This window comes from Pezoporus flaviventris, unplaced genomic scaffold (genome assembly GCF_033815535.1).
Source record: "Pezoporus flaviventris isolate CSIRO_AGI_PZ_B2104156 unplaced genomic scaffold, CSIRO_AGI_Pfla_v1 ptg000045l, whole genome shotgun sequence".
Taxonomy (NCBI): Eukaryota; Metazoa; Chordata; class Aves; order Psittaciformes; family Psittacidae; genus Pezoporus; species Pezoporus flaviventris.
This window is the reverse complement of record NW_026892593.1, coordinates 25,070,412-25,082,640: the sequence shown is the minus strand read 5'-3', so window position 1 is coordinate 25,082,640 and position 12,229 is coordinate 25,070,412. Positions and strand designations below refer to the sequence as shown.

General features: G+C 38.1%; 1 protein-coding gene across 1 annotated transcript in view; it reads right to left on the bottom strand.

Moving 5' to 3' along the window:
- IMMP2L (inner mitochondrial membrane peptidase subunit 2) overlaps nucleotides 1-12,229 on the bottom strand; it is a 628,424-nt gene that overhangs the window by 78,765 nt on the left and 537,430 nt on the right. The gene's annotated exons all lie outside the window — the stretch shown is intronic.

Below are 12,229 nucleotides of genomic sequence, written 5' to 3'. Positions count from 1 at the left end.
AGAAAGTGTATACAAAGCCAAACATGAAGGGATAAATTTCCCTTTTAAAACTGAAATTGTCTCCTGTGAAAATTACAGGAATTTTAATGTATTTGAAATTATTTTTTTATATCTCAGCAATCAAGAGATGATAGGACAGAGACTACAACAATAAAGGAAACACTATCTTAACCTCTAGGAGTGCAGATATGCGCAGAATTTACATTCATGCTTTCTGAGTCAGCTTTTGCTTGAAAAAAGCTCTCAATTATTCTAGATGTACCAGCTCCATACAAACTAAAGCTAGAGATCGGGGTGGCATGAAAAAGCAGTATTTATCACTTCTTCCTGTGCCCAACAATAGCAGTATGATAATACTGGTACTGTTGAATCTAAACACTTGCTTTGCACCACTATCTGGTTTACTATGAAATGACATGTAATAGAAACATGCATTTCCTTTCATCATCACATTTCATCAGCACAAAGCAATATCAACAGATCATTCTGCTTAGGAAAACTCTCCATCATTATCACTTACTTGCATTAATTTATTACTACATTTATTTGCTTGAACTTGTTACTGCATTTAGAGGAATGGGAAATAGCCTGTTCATGTTCACTTTTCAAAAAACTGGCCCAAACATTTGGAGATGTACAGAGCATGTTCACAAAAATAATACACTGTATCTCATCTGTAGTTTTAGGATCTGATCATTCCCCTTGTATATTCATATTACTTTATTACTTTACCTCAAAAGATAATGTTCAGTATTTCCCTGGGAAACTCTTACTCTAAGAGTGATACTTACTCCTGTGCAGTTGAAGTGGGAAAAGGGTTTCACAAATTAAACCCCTTTGTAACTCATTAAAATATCAGACTGTTGTTAAGCTATGGGGAAAAGAATCCTGGAGAGAAAAAAAAAAGAAAAAGTTTGGAATCAAAACTGAAAAATGGAGTCTAGGGACAAGGGCTGACCACATCATCTAAGACACTTCTTAGCTGTACTTTGCAGTCACAAAGTGTTCCAGGAGGTCCAAGTGGACTCATGGAATTGCTCAAGAAACATTTAGGCTGGACAGCAGTCCACAGTCCAAAATTTCTCCATGCTGTGGAGGTTTTGGATCATGCTATGAAAGAAAAAAAAAAGAAAAGAAAAAATAAAAAAATTTAAAAAGTACCAGAGAAGGAGAAATATAAAATTGAGCAGAAGATTGACTATGGAGGCATGATGATTTGAGAGGAACTGAAGATTAAATGATTGTTAGACACTTCCCACTACAGCAAACTTGCAAGTGTACTACAGGTACTACAAAATTCCTGACATCTTGTTATAATATATGCTCACTGAGTTTGCTTGACACAGTATTACTGGAATAAGCCAGACCAACTTAGTGGCACAGTGAACTGGCTAATTAAGGAAGAATCATATTAATCACTACACAAACACTTTTCAACAAGGTGATTTTCTGAATTTTTCATTTAGATAGAAAGCCTGTCAATGCACAATCATAGTTTACCTGGGAATCTCACAAAAAAAAAATTAGTGACAGAGCTTGTGTGTGGGGATAAATGGGGAATTAAATAGATTTGTACCTCCTTTCATTTCTATGGGATATTAAATAGATCTTTACTAATGTTATCACCTCAAAATGTTCAACATTAAGGAACTTGGTCTTCTCTGGTTTTGCTGAAAGGGACATTGATGCTCATGTCTCTCTAATCCTTGCCATTTGTTCCTACAGCCAGAGCAGCTATTTTTGGAATGGATTTTTTCACATATTTTTTAAATCAATTGGCACTTGCATATATATGGTCTCTAACATGGAGGTGGGCTGGGTGGTCTATGTCATTAGTTTTCAACTAAAAGAAACAAATGAACTAGAGCGATGAATTCTGTAATAGGCTCCCTGACAGCTATTGCTTAATTTCAGCAGTTCACAGCCTCTGTGTTTTACTCACAAGGTTCTACTTGAATTTGCTAGTGAGCAGTCATGCATTCAAGTATAATTTGTGGTCTAAGGCATATAATTTCTTTAATCTCCTACTGAGATAATTTTGTATTCTGGTGGACCTCGGAGGGTATAACGTTTGGATGGGAAGCTTGCCTCAAGAATGATATTGTCCTTATGCCCTCAGGAAACAAATGTTGCAAGTTGTTTTCTGTACTGAATACCTAGGTTACAATCCTGGTTTTCACCACTAATTTTTTTCCTTTAATGTATAAAAATTTCTATTTCCCATGCATCTTCTCATGCATGGACTATATGCAAAGATTCAGCCATAGATTCATCCCATCCCTCAACAGTCATTTTCAAGAAAGCTCAGCAACAGCAGCAGGAAACATTCAAAAAACCTATTCTGTTAAAAAGACAGAATTTATCTCTGACTAGGAAGACTGGGTGATATACAGTTTCAGATGTTTAACATCCTGAATCCTATAATAAATTTCACTTTTTATATGTACCTGAAGTATATATGAATATGAACTTTTTGGATTATTCAGTCCAGTAATGTACTACTGCAGGCAATTATGTCACGCCATATGCTATAGTTACCGAAATGCAACATGACAGTTAGAGATGCAAAGCTCAGGGGTTATTTTAGACTTGCCTGTTGGGACGGTAAATTGCATCTCTGTTATCCTCTGCTCAGAAGCCACTCGAAGCCGATCCACTGATGCTCTGCAGCATGAGAGGCAGCTAACCCCTCTTCCAGTAAATGAAAAGCTTCCTCACTTCGTCTTGATTCTGCCAAGAGAATGAATCTACAAGTAGGCAGACATGGTGAGTGAGCGACTGACTGACCCTTTGTATACATGGGGTGATAAAAGCCCAGTTACCTTCCATTGAAGTACAGCAAGCTAGCTTGCATTTACCACGGGAAAGTAGAAGCTTCTTACCACAGTGAGAATATCCATGTTTTTACACTTCATTACCTTGGGATTATTCAAAGTAAATTATTCAGAATTTTTTAAAAATACTTTTATTAACCTCACCTTGTGAATTTTAGAATCAGGTCCTTTTCAGTGGGTCAAACATAACAATCTGACATCTACCTCAAAATAAATATTTGTGTTCCTTTATAGGGAAGTATTTTCAGAAACCAGCTGTCTGACAGCTAGACGTTTGTTTTTTAAAATTAAATTTAAAATTAAATTTATTTATGATGAGTTATTCTTCTTTGTTCTCGGGCTAACATTTCCCTTTAGTTTACATAAGATTTATTCCCCAGTGCACTTGCAGGTAGCAGTCTTGTCCCTTCACAGCTTCTCTTTGCTAGACAAGATGAAACTCATTAAACTCACCCTGTGTATTAGATTCTTTCCTCTGATACAGCTAGAAGCATTTCTTCACATCTTCATCTCAAATCCATTGGGCTTGAACATGTGTATAATGTGTATATTATTACCAGTAAAGTATCAGTGTATTAATTATTCGTAAGTGTCCTGTGACTAATATACTAAGGCGAATGTCTCACTGTGTTGCTTCTACTTATTTATCTCACAAATAAATGTAAAAAGACATGTGTTTAAATTTTTCTTGTTTAATTTCTGCTCGTTTCTATTAGCTCAAGAATATCTAATTTTTCTCATTCAATACCTCAGTCCTTCCATACTGAGAATATCACTGAACTTGTATCATAAAATGTCCGTAATGCAAAATAGTTTTCATGCCAACATCATGAGGTGAAGAATCCACTTTTTATATCTCCCCACTTTACATCCTCTGTTCATCACAACCAGCTGCCTTCTTGTCTTTAATTAATCACATACTCATTCAGCATGTTTTGGCAACCACCATCTTTAATTTGTTTTTTCAATAATACTTTACAAAATTATTTTTATTTTTAATCCTACAAAACCAGGTGCTTTATTAAAGAAATTATAGAATCATAAAATCATAGAATAGTTAGGGTTTCAAAGGAACTTAAGATCATCTGGTTCCAAGCCCCCTGCCACAGATGCCTCACACCAGACCATGCTACCCAAGGTTCTATTCAGCCTAGCCCGGGACACTACCAGAGATGGCACATTTACCACTTTGTTGGGCAACCTGTACCAGTGCCTCTCCACCCTCACAGTAAAGACCATCTCTCATATATCTAATCTGAACTTCCCCTGCTTGTTTGAACCCCTTGTCCTATCACTACAAGTATAGAAGAATTGTTTGGAACTCCAACTCTAGGAATCTAATTTCTTTTAATCCATTTTCTATTATGAAGTGGCTTTAGTAAATTCCTCCTTCAGTAGCTGTTCTGTAGCCTGACACTCCATGACATCAAGTCAAAGAAGCCATGCTCTTCATGGAAGTATCTGGTCACAATAAGTTGTTTTTCTTTTTTATTTCTGAAGACACAATTCCTGCTTTTTTTTTCTTATTTATAAATTATAAGTAAACAGATTTTGGTCTTCCTTTGCTTTGTAAGAATGTCGTATTAAATGTCTCAAAACCATTTACCATCATTCTTTAGCTGAAGAGCCTCCATTGTTGACATTTTGACAAAGATTTTATATCAGATAAGTACTAGACAGTACTAGAACTGAATAGATGTTAACCAAACACTAAGCAGTTTCATAAATATGATTTTTTTCTATCTCACTCATGTAGGACCATTCTGACTTGTGATTACAAAGATAATTCCAAGACTCACAAGATCTGAATATATAACAAGAGCCAATAAAAATTACTACATTTGGGCTAAAGATCCATTTATAGTACACAAAAAGATGCAAACTGTTTCTGTTTCATATCACCTGTAGTAATAAAGCTGAACAATGCACGATGATATTATTATATTAGGTATCAACAGAAAGATTTCCTCATAAAAACCCTGTACAATCAGCAACATTCTGACATTTCATCCAAATACTTTAAGATTCACTAGATCTTTCAAATTTTTGAGATCATTTGGGTTAACAGGGATATTTTAAACTAATAGGTTTGTAACTAGATGATCTTAAGGTCCTTTCCAACCCTAGCTATTCTATGATTCTATCGCAAAGAGGTTGGATGGCCTGACTTCTTATCTAACAAGACCCAGATATTGTAGTGGTCTAACTCCATTAGGTTACACTTGGTTTCTATACCCACACATACAATCAAAATCAGACTCATGCAAGACCACTCCATCAGTGCTGAGTGGCCCAGCTGGTTTTAAAGATAAAATGAAATCACAAGAAGTCACGTAATCTCTCAGTGAAAAGAAAGATGTAGAAGAGCCTGCAAAAAAAAAAAAAAAAGGAAAAAAAGAAAAGGATCTGAATTTTATCTTTTTACTGATTGGACATATTAAACATGAACTTGGTGTCTATGAAAGTCTATGGCAATATCACTGGTAGACACAGAAGAGACAATTTTAAAGAGTGTTTTCAAAGAATATAATGAGTTTACACCATTCTACAACAGAAAGAAATTATGTCAAGTTTCAAATAGTATAGAAAAAAATTCTGATGGGTTCCCTGCAACCAAACCACCATTTCTTATGTCATATGACCCCACAGAGTGTCACAAGAGATTTTGGCTCCAATCATCCTCTTTATTTAACTTGTTTTACATCAGGTCAGTAAAGCAAAGAAGTCTATTGCTAACCTCCTTAGCACAATCTATTCAGCTGCAGGTGGAGGCTGTTTGTTGCCTGTACACAGCTACTTTAGCATTACTGACATAAAGTATGTAAACAGGAAGAAGATGTGTCAGGAAAGCTGCTGTACACTTCATTGGTCCCCAGAAAATGGGCCAGTATTTCAGCATCATTCAGAGATGCCCTATAAAGTATGAAACAGTTATGATCTTCCTCAATCTACAACAGCAAGGTAATGTACTCTTTTTATTCTGCCTTCCCATGTGGCATGTCCTGGTTTCACTCTGTGCCCCTTGGCCACACAATGTCAGAGGGGCAGATTCATACATCTCTGGGGCAGATTCATACGTCAAGCAAAAGGATATTTATGAACTTGTTAGGCAATTTCCTGAGTAAATATATCAACCTTTTTAGGTGAAATAGCATATTTTATACAGTTCTCAACAGCATCCCAAAAAAATATTTTTGTCAGTTGAAGGAATATATTGTCAAAGTACAGAGTACAGATAACTATATAATTCAATTTTTATATATACTTTAATTTCATGTAAGTTATATATCATAAAATACTTTCCAGAAGAATGCAAACATCATTCGTATGGCAGATAGAAAAGAAATAATATAATTTCCTTCCCATCAAATAATAGAAGTATAAAAATGCATTAAGTATTTCTGTCTGGAAAGGCATTTCAATGTAAAAAAAAAAAAAATCCATTTTGCAAAATCTATAGGCATGGAATGTATGAAACAAGAAAAAATTAGACTGTCTTGAACATCAAGTTTAACTTTCCACTAGCTTATGTTGATGATTAAATTATGCTGATGTGGGGGTTATTGTGCCCTTGAGCCAAAGTTTAACAGTCCAGTTACAGTCTAGTAATAGAGATTTTAAGGAATGATGACTCTGTTGTACTGCTGGTGTTATAATAGATATATTTGAATGGCTGCTCACATACAAATGTATTTAAATGAAATGAGCATCGTATCAATCATGATCTGCAACAGACCTCAGATTTTTTTCTGGCACTATCTATTTCAATTGCACCTAAATTATAAATACTGTGAATATCAGCAGTTAAAGTAATATTAGCCTAATAACAATGGAGATGGATAACAGAAATATTTTGTTACTTCACTGTGACCTACAACATCATTGCATTTTGTGACATTATTGCAGAACTTGCTTCACCATTTTTACTGTGTAAAGATCTCTGCATCATTCTTAAAAATCATTATACCTCAGAAGCATAAACCTTTGTTGAGAGGTGACATATCATGTACCCCAAGGTATGTACTGACTGCATGAGCTATAAAGCCCTGAAATAAGGTGCCTAATTCTATATAATATTAATTCATACAATATTAATACAATTAATATCTTATATAATAATAATTCATACAATAATAATTCAACTCCAACATTACAAGGCTTTTTGAAGATTTTTTTAACATCATTGATGTGAGGCATTTCATTCACTTCACTTGGTTGGACACTTTACCTGCCTGTACCCTACCCTAATGACATTTCCTTAAAACTTCTTCTGAGGTAAAAATGACAATGACTAAATTTCTAAACTATATTCAGTAGCAGGCATATTCCTTGAAGTAAGATCTCCTCTTTTCCTGAGGACATCCACTGTTTTTTCCTGTTTCTAACATTATGAATAAATAAACAAATGAATAAATGTATAAATAAATAAATAAATAAATAAGATCCATCCAATCATAAAGACTTTACTAACAAAAGATGTAGATAAGTAAAAATGATTCATTATCGAAGCTTCTGGAAAATCTGTCAGACTAAATATAAGTGTTCCTGCACATTTTGGAGTAAGCCAAGCTGTTTCTTTTATTAAGTGTAACGAGATCTGTGCAGCCCCACAGGGTGAAAAGTGCCAACTGCACGTCCCAGGTGTGTGAATGGCAAAGAATACACTTTCACACCTCCCTGATCAGAGCATAAGTGTGTTGAAGAGTACCTGTGGGTCCAAAAGCCCTGGAATTAGTTAAAAAAACATAGGAGTGCAAGAGCAAAGTTTCAGTCTGTCTTAATATTCTCCCTCTACCAGTGGCTAAAGAGTATTCCTTGGGAATAGTAGAAGCATGCTCTGTACAAAGCAATCATTTCCAGAAAAGAATAATTTAGTACCTTCAGCAGAGGTTGTGTTTGAACCATAATGTTAAATGTTCACCAACAGAGCTCAACTTTATGAATTTCTTTTTGAACCCATTTATACTTTGACCTCTGTGAGAGCTGTGGCAATGACAGACACAGTTTAATAAAAGAGAAATGGTGACAAAATGTTCCCAGTTTGCCTTCTCCACACAATACATAGTTTTGCAAACTTCCATTGTCTTTCCTTTCAGTTGTCTTTCCAATCTGAAGACTCATAGACTGCTTTGTCTTTCCTTACACTCCTGCTTTTACAGAACCCCATTGTACTGAGTTCCATCGTGAAATATATGAGGGTAAAAGAAAAAAAAAGTCCCATCTTTCTTTCATAATAAACACCCTTAAGTTTTCCATCTTTAAATTGTCTTTTCTAGTGCAAGGAGTTCTGCTGTATTTTTAGGTAAGCTTTACTTTTAAGAAGTTGCTTCAAGCCTTTAGTAATTTTTGCTACACTTCTCTCTTCCTTTCTTAGCTTCTTAGGTGTTTCTTTTTGATAAAGGGGGACTCAACCCTGCAGAAGGTTTTATGTTAAAGGCACACCATGGATTTTTAATAGCATAATCATTGCTCTATTTGGTTTTTATTCCTTTTCAAATAATCCTCAAGAATCCATTTGCTTTTCTGACCATTGTGGAGCATGTGATGAGCTTTTTAGAGAACTATCTAATAAGATTTTTTTTCTGCTTGATTTTAAGCAATTTAAAGTCTGTCATTATGCATATGTTTTCCCCTATGTGCATTGCTTCTCACATACCCACATTGAATTTCTTTCGCCATGTTTTCACCTATCAATCATTCAGTATTGTAAGACCAGCATTTCCAAGGATATGGATTAATCCACTTTATTTGATTAAGGGACATGACAAGCTGTCTGTCTCTTGCAGAAGGAAGACATAATTTTAGGGAAGGAGATTATACGTCTGGAACCTTGGAGGATTTCAAAGGAGAAATTGGCTATAAAAGTCAACATGCATCACCAAGACAGGGTGCTCTCTAGTAATGCAACATGAGGAGCGTGATTAGTAAAAACAGAAAATCCCCAACAATCACCTTGTCTGGACAACTTATCACAAATCTCCTAAATACGAGGAAAAGGAAGAAAAAGATAACTGTTTCTCATCTTAACATTAAAGCAAGCAGGTGAAGCATAGTTTTTCATTCTTCCACCTCTTTTGTAAATTTTTGTAGCTGTTTTGCTTCTTTTAAATGCTGTAAACAAAATAATGTGCTCTCCATTTTACTTCCTATTGTTTGAGTTAGATGCATGATAGAGTGAAATACAACTGGTAAGTGAGTAACAATAAGGCATTCCTCACACAAGGGTGAAATAACACAGCAAGCTTCCTAGGATCATAGAATCATAGAATAGTTTGGGCTGGAAAGGGCCTTAAAGCTCATCTACTTCCAACACCACTGCCATAGGCAGGGATGCCTTCCACTAGACCTTGTTGCTTACAGCACCATCCAGCCTAGCCTTGAATGCTTCTAGGGTTGGTGGAGCCACAACTTCTCTGGGCAACCTGTGCCAGTGTCTCACTACCCTCACAGTAAAGAATTTTTTCTGATGTCTAATCTAAACCTACCCTCTTCTAGTTTAAAGCCATTCCCCCCTGTCCTATCACCACTTGCTTTTATAAATCCTCCCCCTCCAATTCACTTGTAGGCCCCCTTTAGGTACCAGAAGGCTGCTCTAAGGTCTTCCTGAAGCATTCTCTTCTCCAGGCTGCACAAGACCAGCTCTCTCAGCCTGTCTTCATAGGAGAGGTACTCCAGCCCTTTGAACACCTTCATGGGCCTCCTCTGGACGCATTCAAGCTTGTCCGTGTCTTTCCTAAACTGGGGATTCCAGAGCTGAACGCAGTACATGACAGAATTGAGACTCCCAGGATCTCACTCCAAGTATCCCAAAATGGTGTGATATTTTCATCAATATAATGCAAATAGAGGAGTTAGTTAGGGGAGAGCAGTCAGGAGAGTAATTAATTTCCTTTAACCATGGGGTATCCGGATGTTTTTCTGTACTGGGGACTCTAACTGGTCCCCATAAATGTCTTCTAAGTTTTCTGCAGCTGGTTTTTATGATCGTGTATGAGAATTTTTCACCACATAATACTTCATACTTGTAATTATATTTTATGAGCTACTGAACAGCAGAGATCTAAGCACAAAATCTTGGGTATAACTTTTCTAACAGAAAACTGCTCCCACCTTATGTTTCATATTCTTCATATTGGTCATTTAGTAATCCTTCCTTACAAGAAGACTTTCCTGTCTTTTTATGATTTTGGGGATTTGTTTAAACCCAAGTTGAGTACCTCACATGCATTTATTGCCCACATACTCACTGGTTCCTCCTGATACACCTGTATAATGCATCTTACTTTGAAGCAATCTGTTCCACGGTGTGAAACATTTTTCCATTTGTTTATTCATCCTCTTCCCTTAGTTTATACAAGCTGCCTGATTTTTGATATTCAAGGATCACCTACTACAAGCTCAGGAGTGTTGCATCCCAACCAGAAGGAAGTGCAGCAGGAGGGCTAGGAGACCTCTTTGGATCAATAAGGAGCTGCTGAGGAAACTTCGAAGGCAAAAAAGGGCTTATAAAAGGTGGAAGGAAGGACAGGCGGCCCGGGAAGAATACAGAAAGGTTGTCTGGGAAGCTAGGAACCAACTTAGGAAAGCTAAGACCCAGTTAGAATTAAACTTGGCTAGGGATATTAAGGATAACAGGAAGGGATTCTATAGTTACATTGCAAATAAAAGACATGCTAGGAACAGTGTGGGTCCTCTGGAAGCTATCGGGAGAACTGGCTACCCTGGATTTGGACAAAGCTGAGGTTCTGAATGACTTTTTGCCTCAGTCTTCACTGGCAAATGCTCTGGCCACACCACCCAAGACTTGGAAGGCAGATGCAGGGACTGTGAGAATGAAGACCTTGGGCCCACTGTAGGAGAGGATCTGATTTGAAACCATCTTAAGAACCTGAACGCACACAAGTCCATGGGACCTGATGAAATCCATCCACGGGTCCTGAAGGAGCTGGCAAATGAAGTTGTGAAGCCACTGGCCATCATATTTGAAAAATCATGGCAGTCAGGTGAAGTTCCCGACAACCGGAAAAAGGAAAATATAATCCCCATTTTCAAGAAGGGGAAAATGGATGACCCGGGGAATTACAGACCAGTCAGTCTCACCTCTGTGCCTGGAAAAATCTTGGAGCAGGTTCTCTGGAAAGGCATGCTAAGGCACATGAAAAACAAGGTGCTTGGTGACAGCCAGCATGGTTCACTAAGGGGAAATCCTCCCTGATCAATTTGGTGGCCTTCTATGATGGGGCTACGGAACTGATGGACAGGGGTAGAGCAGCTGATGTCATCTATCTGAACTTGTGCAAAGCATTCAACACTGTTCCACATGACACCCTTGTCTCTAAATTGGAGAGACATCAATTTGATGGATGGACCACTCGGTGGATAAAGAACTGTCTGGATGGCCGCACGCAAAGAGTTGTCGTCAATGGCTCAATGTCCAGCTGGAGACCAGTAACGAGTGGTGTCCCTCAGGGATCGGTGTTGGGACCAGTCTTGTTCAACATCTTTGTCGCTGACATGGACAGTGGGATTGAGTGTGCCCTCAGCAAGTTTGCCGATGACACCAAGCTGTGTGGCTCGGTTGATACGCTGGAGGGAAGGAATGCCATCCAGAGGGACCTTGACACACTTGTGAGGTGGGCTGATGCCAACCTTATGAAGTTTAACCATGCTAAGTGCAAAGTCCTACACCTGGGTCAGGGCAATCCCAGGCACAGCTGCAGGTTGGGCAAAGAAGAGATTCAGAGGAGCCCTGTGGAGAAAGACTTGGGGGTGTTGGTTGATGAGAAAATGAACATGAGCCTGCAGTGTGCACTCGTAGCGCAGAATGCCAACCGTATCCTGGGCTGCATCAAAAGAAGCGTGACCAGCTACAAGGAGGTGATCCTGCCCCTCTCCTCTGCTCTTGTGAGACCTCACCTGGAGTATTGTGTGCAGTTCTGGTGTCCTCAACATAAAAAGGACATGGAACTGTTTTAACAAGTCCAGAGGAGGGCCACGAGGATGATCAGGGGACTGGAGCACCTCCTGTATGAAGACAGGCTGAGAAAGTTGGGGCTGTTCAGCCTGCAGAAGAGAAGGCTGCGTGGAGACCTCATAGCAGCCTTCCAGCATCTGAAGGGAACCTACAAGGGTGCTGGAGAGGGACTCTTCATTAGAGACTGTAGTGACAGGACAAGTGGTAACGGGTTAAAACTTAAACCGGGGAAGTTTAGATTGGTTATAAGGAGGAAATTCTTTCCTGTTAGGGTGGTGAGGCACTGGAATGGGTTGCCCAGGGAAGCTGTGAATGGTCTATCCCTGGTTGTGTTCAAGTCCACGTTAGACAGAGCCTTGGGTGACATGTTTTAGTGTGAGGTGTCCCTGCCCATGGCAGGGGGTTTGGAACTAGATGATCT